Here is a 15,038-nt window from a genome sequence, read left to right as displayed (position 1 = left end):
GGATCGGGCCCTAGTCGTCCTGGTGTGTACCCAGCAATAGTCTTTATTCTTATAGTCAAGCAATCAGGGGCGGATCCAGGATAAAAATGACAGGGGGGGCACCATGATAAAAGAGGGTTTAGGTGGGGGAGGGGTGGTGTTAGTGGTGCCAGTGTACATGCTAAGAGAGCACGGATGACTGTGACTCCTGACGAAGTCATCCGTGACGAAACGTGTTGGGGTGTGGCTTCCCGTCTTGCTGACTACCTTACACGTCTCCGTCCATCGTTCCTGTGGATCCAGCAGCTGCGGTCTGTGTACCGCCGAAGTGTCCCGCTGAGAAGCTTCCTGACACCGTTCATCTGTGCTGTGTTTCCTTTGAGAACTGTCGATGTGACATGAGCCTTATGGTGATATGCCGAATAAAAGTTACTAACATGTATGTGAGCTGCTTATTTTATCCTTAGTAAATTTGATACTTGTACTTATATGGTGCGCTCCTTCTTTTTATTTTTGCATATATATATATATATATATATATTTATATATGTATGTATATATAGGAGAGGAATCCGGTGGCCGGAGGGGGGGGAGCGGCACTCAATGGACGAAGTAAGTTCAGGAAAAGCAGCAACAACGTGCGACCAACGTTTCGGTTTATTAACCTTTGTCAAGATCGTTCAAATAATGCAAAAACATACCTTATATACAGACATGATGTGTAAGTTCCTGTCCCTTCCATCCGGGTCCATCTCCGTCACCAGCCGGCGACGCACGCAACGGGGTGCACGTGATGACGCACACTGTTGTGTAGAAACACAGACAGTGGCTGCCGGAGTCAGGTGACCGGTTGCCAAGCAACCACACTAAAACAAATAGACAAATAGTGCGTGAATACGTACATTTAAAATACATGAAAAATACAATATCCAAAACATGGAACTGCACTAAAGGACAAAACTAAATCACAGTAAATGGGCCAATATAATCAATCGGGTGGCCGGTAACACTGGAAGGACGGGACAACACTGCTATATAAAGAGCAGTCAGTGTGCTACCGAAAAGTTATAAGTATAAACGTAATATCCAGTACCTCATAACAGGGTGCTGGCACTGTCCAATGTGCAAACAAAAAAACTGACCAGGCATCCAAGTGAAGGAATGCCTGTTGTAAGGGCACAGCCCTGCCCATGCTACACGTAATGTGCCTAACCGGCAGCATTCTACAAAAAAGCATGAAAAAAGTAATGGTAATGGTAAAGGCCAAAAATCATTAAATAGGACTAATCGAAGCAAATAGCCCAACATATACAAGCAAAATGTACAATATGCAAAATCTCAACGGAAAAAGGGAAAATAAAAAATAAAAAATAAAAAATAAAACATGAATCATGAATCACAGTAAACATGCAGAGTGGGTCAAAATTACAAAAAGCAAGATAAGGGTAAATTCTTATTAAGACCCTCGGGGGCTACTGTTCTCAACTTAAATATCCACCTGGATTCGTGTTGTAAAAGGATTTTGGGCCTATTTCCTCCTCTGATTTTTTTGGGGACCTGTTCGATGATTTTATATCGGAGAGTGGATAAGCCGTGGCCACACTCACGAAAGTGGCGTGCCACAGGCTGTTCTGAATCAATTTTTTTGCCACTTAGGGATTGGCGGATCGACGAGCGATGCATCGCCATCCTTTCCTTAAACTGCCTTGTGGTCTTACCAATATAGTAAAGACCACAAGGACAGCGTAGGAAATAGACGACGTGTGTCGAGGTACAAGTCACCACTTGCCTAATGGGAATTTTTGTGCCTGAGTGCGGGTGGTTAAATGTCTCACCCACTTCCATGAAGCTGCAACAGGTACAGCCTGTGCACCTGTAGCAACCTGGCTTTTTCGTGAGAAAGTTACTGGGCTGGGTGGCTTTGAAGGCAGATATATCGTTATGCACTAACCAATCTTTCAGATTGTGGGTGCGTGCATAACTGGGCATGAACAGCCTGTGGCACGCCACTTTCGTGAGTGTGGCCACGGCTTATCCACTCTCCGATATAAAATCATCGAACAGGTCCCCAAAAAAATCAGAGGAGGAAATAGGCCCAAAATCCTTTTACAACACGAATCCAGGTGGATATTTAAGTTGAGAACAGTAGCCCCCGAGGGTCTTAATGAGAATTTACCCTTATCTTGCTTTTTGTAATTTTGACCCACTCTGCATGTTTACTGTGATTCATGATTCATGTTTTATTTTTTATTTTTTATTTTCCCTTTTTCCGTTGAGATTTTGCATATTGTACATTTTGCTTGTATATGTTGGGCTATTTGCTTCGATTAGTCCTATTTAATGATTTTTGGCCTTTACCATTACCATTACTTTTTTCATGCTTTTTTGTAGAATGCTGCCGGTTAGGCACATTACGTGTAGCATGGGCAGGGCTGTGCCCTTACAACAGGCATTCCTTCACTTGGATGCCTGGTCAGTTTTTTTGTTTGCACATTGGACAGTGCCAGCACCCTGTTATGAGGTACTGGATATTACGTTTATACTTATAACTTTTCGGTAGCACACTGACTGCTCTTTATATAGCAATGTTGTCCCGTCCTTCCAGTGTTACCGGCCACCCGATTGATTATATTGGCCCATTTACTGTGATTTAGTTTTGTCCTTTAGTGCAGTTCCATGTTTTGGATATTGTATTTTTCATGTATTTTAAATGTACGTATTCACGCACTATTTGTCTATTTGTTTTAGTGTGGTTGCTTGGCAACCGGTCACCTGACTCCGGCAGCCACTGTCTGTGTTTCTACACAACAGTGTGCGTCATCACGTGCACCCCGTTGCGTGCGTCGCCGGCTGGTGACGGAGATGGACCCGGATGGAAGGGACAGGAACTTACACATCATGTCTGTATATAAGGTATGTTTTTGCATTATTTGAACGATCTTGACAAAGGTTAATAAACCGAAACGTTGGTCGCACGTTGTTGCTGCTTTTCCTGAACTTACTTCGTCCATTGAGTGCCGCTCCCCCCCCTCCGGCCACCGGATTCCTCTCCTGTATTGTAGCCGGTCAGGCTACTGAGAAGGCACCAGGGCAACTACCCGTACACTGTGGGAGTGCCGGATCATCACGCCATGTATGTATATATATATATATATATATATATATATACACATATATATATATATACACACACACACACACACGCCATGTAGAAAATTCCTCATTAGGCTCTCAACAACTCATACTGTACCTGCTTTATATGTTGTTTTTCCCAGGCCAACCTATTCCATTGTCTATGGATCTGACCATAGTTTGCAGATTGTAGACAAAGCCATCATTATTCTTAAGAACATTTGGTAACCTACCTACACCTAACTCCACATTTGGATTTGGAATTATTCACAAAAAGTCTTAGGATTTCAAAAGTAGGCAGACAGTTTCTACTGGAGGTCAGAGCAGCGGATTGCAAACCAAATTCACAGTTGTGGATACACCTTAAACCCCCAACAATGTCCCTTTTGAAAACAAAATTAGTTTATCGTTGTGCATGAAGTGTGTGGTAGTTAGGCTGGAGCAGGAGGCCAGAACTGAGAGGGTATTTGAGATGTGGGAAAGTTTCATAGCAAACCTGTCAGCAGCCATACAGAAACATATTCTTAATTCTCTGCCCAATTCCTCCTGGTATATTTTTAGCATGATGGAGGATGATCCTCCTATTACTGTGTGATCCCAGGTGGCTAGGGGGCAAGCATATTTAATGTTCAATTATTGCTTATTAAACTTGTATGTACAGTTCTGATATTGTCAATTTACTGAAACATTCTTCTCATTTGCCGTCTGAAATGTTTCATAATTTGCCTTAAATTTGTCCTTGTATCTTTATCTACTTTGTAATGCTTGACTTGGTCCTAATGTAACTATTTTACGTAAGATGCCTTGTTGTGTTTCTAATACAAAAATAAATTAGTCATTGTGTCAATAAAAAATAGCGGAAATTTGGTATTACGGGTACCTTTTTAAACTCCATCCTTGCTTTATATTCATGTCCATCAGCCAAAGTGTTCGCTAATGGCTACCAGTCCACGTATTTTGAGATAACCAATGGCACCAGGCAGGGCTGCCCCCTTTCCCCGTTAATATTCGTCCTTGCCATAGAACCTTTAGCGGAACATATTAGAAACAACCCTTTAATATCGGGCCCACGAATTGGAGGGGCTCAACACAAAGTATGCTTATTCGCTGACGATATTTTAGTCTGTCTCACGAACCCGGAATCGTCCCTTCCTCAATTACAAGCGTCCCTCGAACTTTACACCCAAATATCCTATTATAAACTCAATTCTAATAAAACAGAAGCTCTTCCTTTCCATATCTCTTTGGATTCTATCCAATCTATGAAAACCTACTATAATTATGCTTGGCAGACCAAATCCCTCAAATACTTGGGGGTCCATCTCGCTAGGGATTCTGACCTTATGACATGTAACTACGACCCTTTACTCAGAGCCTTCGAGACTTTAACCTCAGAATGGTTGTTACGGGACGTTTCGTGGATTGGGCGTGTAGCGGCAGCCAAGATGATTCTCCTACCCAGACTCTCGTAATTGTTTAGGACCTTTCCCCGTCCCTTTCCTAAGTCGATTTGTAACAGGTTTAACCTTATCCTCTCAAAATATGTTTGGGGGGGAAAGAAATCCAAACTTGCCAGAAATATTCTTATTGCTCCGAAAGACGAGGGGGGAATAGCATACCCAGACCTAGAAAAGTATCACTCAGCCTGTATCCTAAGTCAAACTAGAGATTGGGCTCAGGCAAACCCCATTAAACCGTGGGTAGCTATAGAACGAAGCGTTATGCCCCCCTTTCAATTATGTGACCTCCTTTGGCTCCCACAATCTGCAATCCCACCCTCAGCCAATAACTGTAAGGCGATTACCACTACACTGTCTATATTGCACAAACTCTGTAAATTACAATCAACCCTTATTGGCCCTTCTCCAAACCTATCCCTCCAAGCTATTGCATCTATAATCCCAAACCTGAATTTAAACTTGTGGATATCACAGGGCCTTGTGTCCCTCCACAATATCCTATCACAGGGTAATTTACTATCCTTTTCTCAAATCCAAGAGCGATTCCCAATCCCGATCAACACCTTTGACCCAGAAATATGGGCCAAGATTTTCTCCTCCTGCTTTAAAATCTTAAGATGTACCTCGCACTTGGAGATGTTTCTTAAGCTTATTCATAGAATGTATCTTATCCCAGAATTTCTACACAAAATTTGGCCAGAGGCCTCCCCATATTGCTGGAGGGGCTGTGGACAAATTGGGAATATCCTACATATCTTTTGGACTTGCCCTTGTATACAAGCTCTTTGGTCAGCGATCTTTGACCTTATAGCAAAAGTACTGGGCTACCATATCCCCCAGAACCCCTTGATAGCCTTGTTCCATTACGAAAATCCACACATAGCTGAAGCTGACGGTTATATCTTGGGCCATATACTTATTGCATCTAAGGCCGCTATTGCTCAGCAATGGCCGTGCAGGCTGCAAGGTATAAAAAAAAAAAAAAAAAGAGAAAATTAAATAAATATATAAAAAAAATCGGTGTGGGGTCCCCCCCCCCACAGCTGTGACCAGCACCAGGCTGAAAGAGCCGGGGCCAGTAATAAAAAATCAGGGAACCTGGCAGCCATTGTGACTGGACGCAGGCAGATCCAGATCCCGGGTCCCTCAAAGCTGTGCACCCCTCCAGAGCCTCCCGACGCCTGCACTCACCCCCTCACCTTCTCCGGAGCCCGCCGCAGTGACCGCAGAGCCGGGGAAGGACAATGGGGGGAATTTACTGAGCGGAATTTGTAAAAAATAGGTGTAAAAATAGGTGTATTTGTATCCAGAAATACACTTATTTTTGACATTTACTATCCCGAAAATACGGCAATTCGTATTCGTATTGATGTTCTATCAATACGAATACGAATTGCCGTATTTTCGGGATAGTAAATGTCAAAAATAAGTGTTCTTCTGTATACAAATACACCTATTTTTTACAAATTTCCTTTAGTAAATTTCCCCCAATGTTTCTTCCTGCAGGCTGCGGCCTGCGGCGTCTCCCATCTCCCGCACCTCGCGCCTAGGCCCACCTGTCACCCACCAGCTGAGGACGCACCCGGCCAGCTTCATCCACTCCTCACGGCCCCCCACACGATCCGGTCCTGAGCGGGTCCTGCTCAGCTAAAAGGGAGCCCCGGAATAGCCTTTTTCCGGCCGCGGCCTACTCAAGTCGGAAGCCTGGGCCTAAATTTGAAGCTCACCCCGGGACTCGGCGTCCGGACCTCATTGGTGGCTGATCCCATCACCCAGAGAGGCCCCTCCAGCCTCCCAAAGGTATTTGGTCTCCTCTCAACCAGCCCTACTGTGCCCCCCTGCCCATGGGAACCCCTGGCAGAGACCCTGTGGCCATACTGCCTCTCACATCCACGGCAGTCATCTCAATTGGACTTCCCACAATACAATCCTGTGGGAAGTCCAATTGAGATGGAGTCACTCACATAAGGTACCTCCAGTTTATTATCCATTGGACTGCCATATCACCACCTGTCACCACTGCTGTCAACCTACCTGCACTATTTATATTATACTTACTGTGCTCAACCCCCTGCACAGCTGACGTGCCCTATTGCTCTGGGACCCACCTGCACCATCTACCGTGACCTGCAGGCACGGTCTCTCATGATGTAACCCTGCCGTGCGGTGCATTGCCACCCATGCTGCCTCCACTAAAGCCACCTGGAAACTAACTCTCACACCTAGAGTGCCAGTGAGTAGAAATCTGCCCTGTTTGGACATTACGATCAATCGACATCCCCACTATCCAGTGGCGTAAGTTCATCCCAGGGGCCCGGAGGCAAGATGAATGCTGGTGCCCCCCCCCAAAACTCCCGACATATTTTTATACATATACGTATGGGGCTTGGAGGGGCGCTAGCATTCATCTTGCCTGCGGACGCCCTGCGAGAGTATCCAGTGCAGCAGAAGGGAAGGGGAAAGTTGGTGGTAGCAGGCAAGAGCCGGGTGCAGTACATGAAGACGCCCGGCGAGGGGGGGAGAGCCAGCGGGGACCAAACAAGAGCAGGGGAAAGCCAGGCGCATAAAATGTTGACGCCCGGCAAGGGGGGAGCCAGCGGGGTCCTGGCAGAAGGGGAGAGCCAGGTGCACTCGATGGATGCCTGGTGAAGGGGTAGTCCAGCGGTGACCCGGCAGGTGAGAGAGAAGCTATATAAAATATGTGTCTCAACCTCGGCTCACTGGCTGCCACTGCAGCGTCTCTTACCCGGCTCCCAGGTCCTGGCTTACTGCTGCATCAGTGATAGGCTCGCTCACCCGCGCTGGCTGTGGGCTGCCTCCCTCCTGGCACCTCGTTGCTTTTGGCTGGCTCTCACTAGCTCAGGCAGATGTCAGGCCCTTCCACGGAGCAGTGAGCAGCCAGCGAGATCACAGGTGACAGGGTGGATCAGGGGAGGGGGGCACTGCGCGGTGCTGCTTCGCGGCCACTGCATACAATAAGGGGTGGGGGGCATCCCCACCGCCACCACCACAAAATCAAGGGCTGATCAGTGGAACATTGGGAGGCAATGGAGCCAGTGCCCCCTTTGAGGCTGGCGCCCAGCGGCATATGACTCCATTGCCTCCGGGAGTTCCGTCACTGCCACTATCCCTCCCCCACGAGTTTCCTTTCCTGCACGCAGATCCGTACAGACCTCGCAAGCCCCCTCCAGCCCCTCTACGTCTACTTCTATGTCGACTCCACCACTACCTGACTCGGACCCTCCTCTCTCTGCAATGGGAGCCGACTGCGACCCCAATGCTCCAATCACAGTCAGAACCCTGTGCCAAATCCTATCTACCTTCAAATCTGAACTCACCAATCAAAGAGGTCAAAACAGAACTGGTCGCCATCGGTGACCGCACTGATCACCTTGAGAAGAAAGTGGAGGAATTGGTGGCATCCCACAATGATCTAATCTCTTCCTATGACCAACAACAAACAGAGATAAAGGCGTTCAAGAACAAACTAGCAGACCTGGAGGATAGATTCAGAAGAAATAATATTAAGATCAGGGGGATCCCAGACTCTGGCCCTTATTCTGATCGGTGCGGATATTCCCGCATGCGGACGGACCGCCGATGTTGATCGTCTGCGCATGTGCAGAGGTCACTCTGCGCATGTGCAGGCGATTTCGCCGCACGGATTCTTTATACGCCGCACAGGGGGCGTAGAGGGGCGTGAGGGGCTACTTAGCCTCATTACCCTATGCATACGCCCCCCGTTTCATGGGCATTCCCATGCAAACGCGGGGCGTATGCATGGTAATGAGGCCGTGACGCGTGGGTACGGGGCGGGCATCTGACATCGCCGGATGTCAGCTGCCTGCCCCCATACATGATTTCACACGGACAAGTGTCCGTGTGGTCTTGTGTTGCGGGACCTGGTGGAGCGTGCGGCCCTGCATTCGATGTTCGGCGACCATCGAATGCAGGGGCAGCTCCCAAGACGGAGGAGGCGTATCCCCGTCCAATTTCATGCGGATCGCCACATATCCGCGTACGGACGGCAGGTGGCGATCCGTATGGAAGGCGGGGATTCGCCTGCACGGTTGCGGCCGCATATTCTGATCGGGCCGCACCGATCAGAATAAGGGCCTCTGTCTCCAACTCCGAATTAGATAACTATGTCACCACCCTGTTCCAGAAGCTGCTACCAACTGCAGACGAAAAGGAACTCTTGATTGACCGTGTCCACCGCCTCCCTAGACCGCGTACGGTCTCTTCGGCTCTTCCCAGAGACACTATCCTCCGTGTCCATTTCTTTACCACCAAAGAACGTATACTACGAGCTGCAAGATCGTCTGGTGACTCAGACATACTGGGAGGCCTACAGATTTTCCCCGACTTCTCAGCGCTGACGCTAGCTAAGAGAAGATCACTGGCACCAATCACAACAGCCCTCAGAGCCAATGACATCTCCTACTGCTGGGGATTCCCTGTGAAGCTCCTTATCACCTACAGTATGAAGACTCTTCCTATACTGTCTCCTCTCTGGACGCAGGAGTTAAACTCCTCCTTGAATGGGACATTACAGTACTTCGCCCTCCAGCTCCAAAATCAAGCTCCGCACCCCGCGCGGAATGATCGACCACATGAGGGGCCACACAAGTCTCTCACAATTACAGCTGGAACTGTACCCGCCTCCGGGTGAACTGTTGTTTACCTCTGAACCAGGAGGCGCGACTCTCGGACTGGTTGAGTATCGCACCTTAATCTACCTTTTTTGTCGTTTTTGAGTCGGGTCAGAACATAGTTAGAATTTGTTATTTGTCTCTTTAACTTTACCACATTGATCCGTTTGATCTACCGGTCCTATTCTAGCCTACTGATATTTGTTAACTGTACATGTTATGACCCTTGTGTTCTCATACGCGAATGTCCCTATGGCTCTCTGTCTGTTTTTATTTTCTCTCCATATATGGCTTAGTTATGATTATGTATGTTTTTAAAAAAAAATGCATGGGTGGCAGCCTGCCACTCCACTAACCCCCTTTATCTCCCCACACTACTGCATTTCCCCCAGTTTGCTCCCTGCAGTAGTTATGTCGGCCCGATATACTGGACCGTTTTGGTTTCACCTCTCCCATCCACCTATTCCCCCTCCCCCCCCACACTGTTGCCGTTCCCCCCACCTCTCCCTCAGATTCCAAACTGACCCCCAAGATACAAATTACTCCATACCTGGACTGTACTGCTAGCTCCTTTATTACACTGTCTCCCCCAACAGCTTAATAATGCCTAGAATTTTATCCCTAAATGTTAAGGGATTAAACTCCCCCAACAAACGTAGACTGGCTCTCACATTCTTCCACAAACAAAAAGCTAATGTTGTCGGACTACAGGAAACCCACTTTTCATCTGTTAACCCCCCCTATTTAAGGATAATAGATTCCCCACTGGCTACTTTGCCAATGGCCCCTTTAAACGTAACGGAGTGGCTATTCTGTTCAGCAGCAACGTATCCTTTATATTACATTCCCAAATAGCAGACAAAAACAGACGCTACTTAATCCTGACGGGAGAGCTGAATGACAAGTTAGTTACTTTGGTGTCCCCCTACGCCCCCAACTCCAACCAGATTCCTTTTTTAGGCAAGCTGTGCCTCCTGATCCGCAAGTCCACCAAAGGGTCCTTACTTATAATGGGCGACTTCAACTTAGTACTTAACCCCTTACTAGACAAGTCAAATAAACCAACCGGCTCCAGGCCCTCCCACTCAACCGGCCCCTCCTTAGCCTTCTGTAATCTTTTTTTTTTTTTGAAAGTATATTTATTGGGTTTTTCATACTTTACAATAAATTCAACATTAATACAATTATCGTATCCACAGCATATCCGTTACATTGAGGTCAATTTACGTGTAAACATAAACATGTCGTTAATCTTGATCCCCTCCTGATTAATTCGGATATATAGCAATTGGTGAGAGAATAATGGTATTAAATATAAATGCGTTTCAGTCTGCTAATGAAATGAGATATTAGTTTCCATGGGAGAACAACCAGCATTCCCCCCTGGAATTTGCAGAGGTTTTCGTTATTTTCCAAACATCAACTAACGTAACATTAATGCAATCTCACATATTGACTGTTTAACTTGAAACATGGATAAGACTAGCTTAAACTTCTATGGGGGGGGGGGGGAGTTAGAGAATGAGTGAGACATCATTTGATACATTGTCCATGAGAGTTCTGTGCATCCATATTAACAAGGTTACAGGTTGTATAGCAAGAGGTCAACGTAGTAAGTATCCAACACATGTATTGCTAAGCCAATATGGGGGGGGGAGGGGAAGAGGGGGCAGGGCAGAGGGGTAGGTGGTTATCTTCAACTCTAGTTCACATCTCTACCTGTGTAGTAGTGTATATCCAAAGCACTCAACAGATTGTCCTGGTCGACCTGGGGTTTTGTATGGATGTAAAGCTCCCACTTTCGCAGGAATGTGCTGGAGATCATTTGGCTTGAGTCTATGGAGTTATACCTGTCGAATGCCATGTAGCTATTCAGCAGTTCTTCCACCTCTGCTAACGTAGGGGTATGGCGGGATGTCCATGACTTTAAAATGGCCTTCTTTGCCGCAGTAAAGAGGATTGTGAGGAATGGGATTAGATGACTCTGGGAGGGGGGGGATTTCCCATTTCTCAAAATTGAGGAATAGGATCGGGACAGGTAGTAGGCTTAGTTTCAATGAGAGATTTTTTTCTACAAAATACAGTATTTTAAACCACAACTTTTTTATATGTCCGCAGGTCCAGAAATTGTGGGCAAAAGTAGCCGAGTGGTAACCACATTTTAAACACTTCCCTGTTTCGTCAGGGACAAAGTGACTTCTCTGTTTCTGCGACATATAAGCTCTATGAACTACCCGGAAATGAACCTCCTGCAAAGTGGATGACTGGAGGATTCCCATCGAGGACTCATAGTGTCCAAAGATATCTTCATTTTGTGTCAATGGGAGATCCTGCAGCCATGCGTCTTTTATTTTGTCTTGTAAGGTTAATAAAATGCTGTTTTGAAGTACTTTGTATATCATTTTTGGTTTAAAAGACACATTGTAAATCTTGTCTGCCCAGGAGTGAAGAAGAGATCGGGGGGCTTCTACTATATTGCGGGGGGACAAAGAGGTAACAAAATGGTGTAGTTGGATTATCGGAAAGAGAGCGTTGGGGGGCAGGTCATATTGGTCTCTTAATACAGGGAAGAGGAGGATTTTTCCTCCAGGATCAAACACCTGCGATATTAACTTTAGTCCCTTGTTTTGTAGCCGGTTAAAGATAGGATTATTAATTCCCATTGGGAACAACGGGTTTCCACATATAGGCATCCATTCCGAAATGGAGGGGTCTATGCCTGAATTGTTGCATACCATGTGCCAGGCTTCATGAATATCCCTAAACAAGGGGTTTTGGTATATATGAGGTGGGATCTGTTTTTTCTTTAGATGAATAAGTGCAGCAGGAGAGTAAGGATGTAAAAGGGCACTATCAAGTTCCAAGAGGGAGTAAGCATCTATTTCTCTCAGCCATCCCACCGCAAAGCGGGCTAGTAGGGAGTTGGTATAGTTGCGTATGTCTGGGAGGCCAAGCCCTCCAACAGTTTGGGGTTGTTGTAGTTTGGCCAGGGAGATTCTCGGTTTCTTGTTTCCCCAAATGAACTTAGTACATGCTTGGGTCAATATCTTACAATCTGCCTGATTAATTTTAATGGGGAGCATCTGCATTGGGTACATTAGTCTAGGTAAAATTACTGATTTTACCACCTCTACTCTCCCTAGAAGGGATAGAGGGAGGGTTTTCCAGTTGGTGAGGGTATCTATAATCTTTGAGGTTACTGGGGGGAAATTGCGTTTATATAGGTCAGGTAGTTTACAAGGTATTTGGATGCCCAGATATTTGATTTGTGTGTGCTGTATTTTTATGGCATGGAGGGCGGAATTCATCGAGAAGTTTGGAGGGGGTCCCCGAATGGGTAGAAGTTCCGATTTGTCTATGTTTACTTTGTATCCTGAAAAGCTCCCAAAATCTAGTAAGGTCTGGAATATTACCGGGATGGCGTGTTGTGGGTGTGATATGAATAAGAGCATATCATCCGCGAATAAAGACACGCGTAAGTCTTTGTTGCAAATTTGGATGCCCTGGTATTCTGGGGAGTCTCTGAATGTGACTGCAAGGGGTTCTTATGTGAGGGCAAACAGAAGGGGGGACAAGGGGCATCCCAGCCTTGTACCCTGCAGGATAGGGAAGGGGTTTGACAGAAGGCCATTACATAGAATACTAGATGAAGCTCCTCTGTAGAGGGAAGATATGCAGTCTATGAATTTCTCCGGGATTGAAAATCATCTCAGTGTGTTATGGAGATGCTCCCAGTGCACCATGTCGAAGGCCTTCTCCGCGTCTAGCGACAGTATCGCTCTGGGGGGCCCCGACACGGCGCCCTGGGAAGCATGAATTGCAGACAAAACTCTCCTTATGTTTGTGACCGAATTTCGCCCCATTACAAAACCCGTCTGATCCTTGTGTATTAGTTTAGGGAGTATTTGTTTTAGGCGTTCAGCTAAAATTTTCATAAGTAACTTATAGTCAATGTTAAGGAGCGATATTGGCCTGTACGAGCTTGGTAAGGACAAATCTCTCCCTGGCTTTGGGATTACGCGCAGTGTGGCGGTATTGAAATAATCTGGGACTGAGTTGGAGGATAAAATCTTATTGAACACTTTGGTAAGGGTCGGGGTCAGTTTTGGAGCTAATAACCTGTAATATTCTGGCGTCAGGCCATCCGGGCCCGGTGCCTTTCCCAATTTAATATTAGTTAGGGCTCTAGAGACCTCCTCTTGGGTGATCTCTTTGACCAGGCTTTCTGAGTCACTATCTGTTACCTGAGGCAATGTTAGGTTCTCCCAGAATTTGGCGGATTTAGTGTGGTCTGAGATGGGTTCTGAATATAGGGTTGTGTAATATTCACAAAGAACTTGGGCAGTTTGGGCATTGGAGGAAGACAAAGAGTTGTCTGGTTTGCGAAGGGGGCGGATAGTGGCAGGGGGTCTCTGGCCCCGGAGGAGGGAGGAGAGTAATTTGCTGGACTTGTTTCCATATCTGTGGAAGCGTGACTTTTTGTTGAAGGAATATAGCATTTGTGCTTTTTCTATTGTGCCTTTGTAAGAAGCTTTGGCAGCTAGATATTTGGCTTTCGTGGGGGGTGAGGGAGAGCTCCTAAAGTTCCGGAATGCGTCAGCAAGGGAGATCTGAGCAGTCAGTTGCTCCTGCCTTGTTTTCTTTTTTAAATAGGCCATATGGGAGATCAACTCTCCCCTGATGGTGGCCTTTGAGGCCTGCCAGAACAGTAGGGGGTCTGTCTCAGCCGTTTCATCATTGTTTTTGGCGTAGTTATCCCATGCTTTTTTAACTTGTTCTCTAAGGTTGGCTGATGACGCTAGTGCTGGTGGGCATCTCCAAGATATGGAGGAGGGCTGTTTTTTAGATAGGTGTAATTTTATATAGACTACGGCATGGTCAGAAAGCACCACTGGGGCCATTTCGGCTTGTTCTACTTTGGGGAGGAGATAGTGAGAAATGAGGACGTAATCTATTAGGGACATTCTCCCTGTGGCTGCAGATAGGCAAGAGAAGTTAAGCTCAGTTGGGTGGAGAGTTCTCCATGTGTCAAGCAAATGTAACTGCTCACATAGTTCCGGAATGCCTAATTTAGGGAGTTTACGGTGGGTGGTTGTATGGCTTTGTCTGTCTAGTTGGTTAGAGGATACAAGATTCATATCACCACAGAAGACTATGGGTAAGTGGGAGAAGGGGGCCAAGATGGTTATTAGTTTCCTGAAAAAGGGGGGAGAGTATTGGTTAGGGGCGTAGACATTAATGCAGACCAGTTCTTGTAGGTCATATTTTATGTGGCACAATAAATAACGACCCTGTGGATCAACAATTTCTTTAACCACCTCTATATCTAGGTGATTCCTGGCTAGAATCAATACACCCCTTGCTTTTGACGAGTATGACGCTGAGGCTAAAAGCTTCCATCTTAACATATTGAGCTTAACCACCTCTTGAGGCATGAGGTGGGATTATTGTATGAACACTAAGTCCATCTTTAATTTGTTAAGATAAACAAGGATCCTCTTTCTCTTAACCGGCGAGTTAATCCCTCCTACGTTCCAGCTGGCTATGTTAAGTGCCATGTTTTAGACCAGGCGGGGGGGGGGGGGTAGGCTCGGGCTGCACATGATCCATCATTGGCACAAATAAATTCTGACTTCCTAGTGCTATCAACCTCATTCTCTGGGGGTCCGGGGGGGTGGGGGAAGGAGCATCACATGAAAACTTAACATATAAAACAAACATACATCTAATTAGCCTTAATGGCAAACTTCCGTCTCTCATATGGAGAGAAAAACACATCTATGAAATATAACCGCCGTAGGCTCCTGTGCCTACC

General features: G+C 46.3%; 1 protein-coding gene across 2 annotated transcripts in view; it reads right to left on the bottom strand.

The window, feature by feature from the left end:
- Nucleotides 1-15,038, bottom strand: part of POPDC1 (popeye domain cAMP effector 1) — a 280,642-nt gene that overhangs the window by 110,872 nt on the left and 154,732 nt on the right. The gene's annotated exons all lie outside the window — the stretch shown is intronic.

The sequence above is a fragment of the Crinia signifera genome, chromosome 3, assembly GCF_055691185.1.
Source record: "Crinia signifera chromosome 3, ASM5569118v1, whole genome shotgun sequence".
In the NCBI taxonomy this organism is placed as follows: Eukaryota; Metazoa; Chordata; class Amphibia; order Anura; family Myobatrachidae; genus Crinia; species Crinia signifera.
This window is presented reverse-complemented; position numbering and strand designations above follow the sequence as displayed.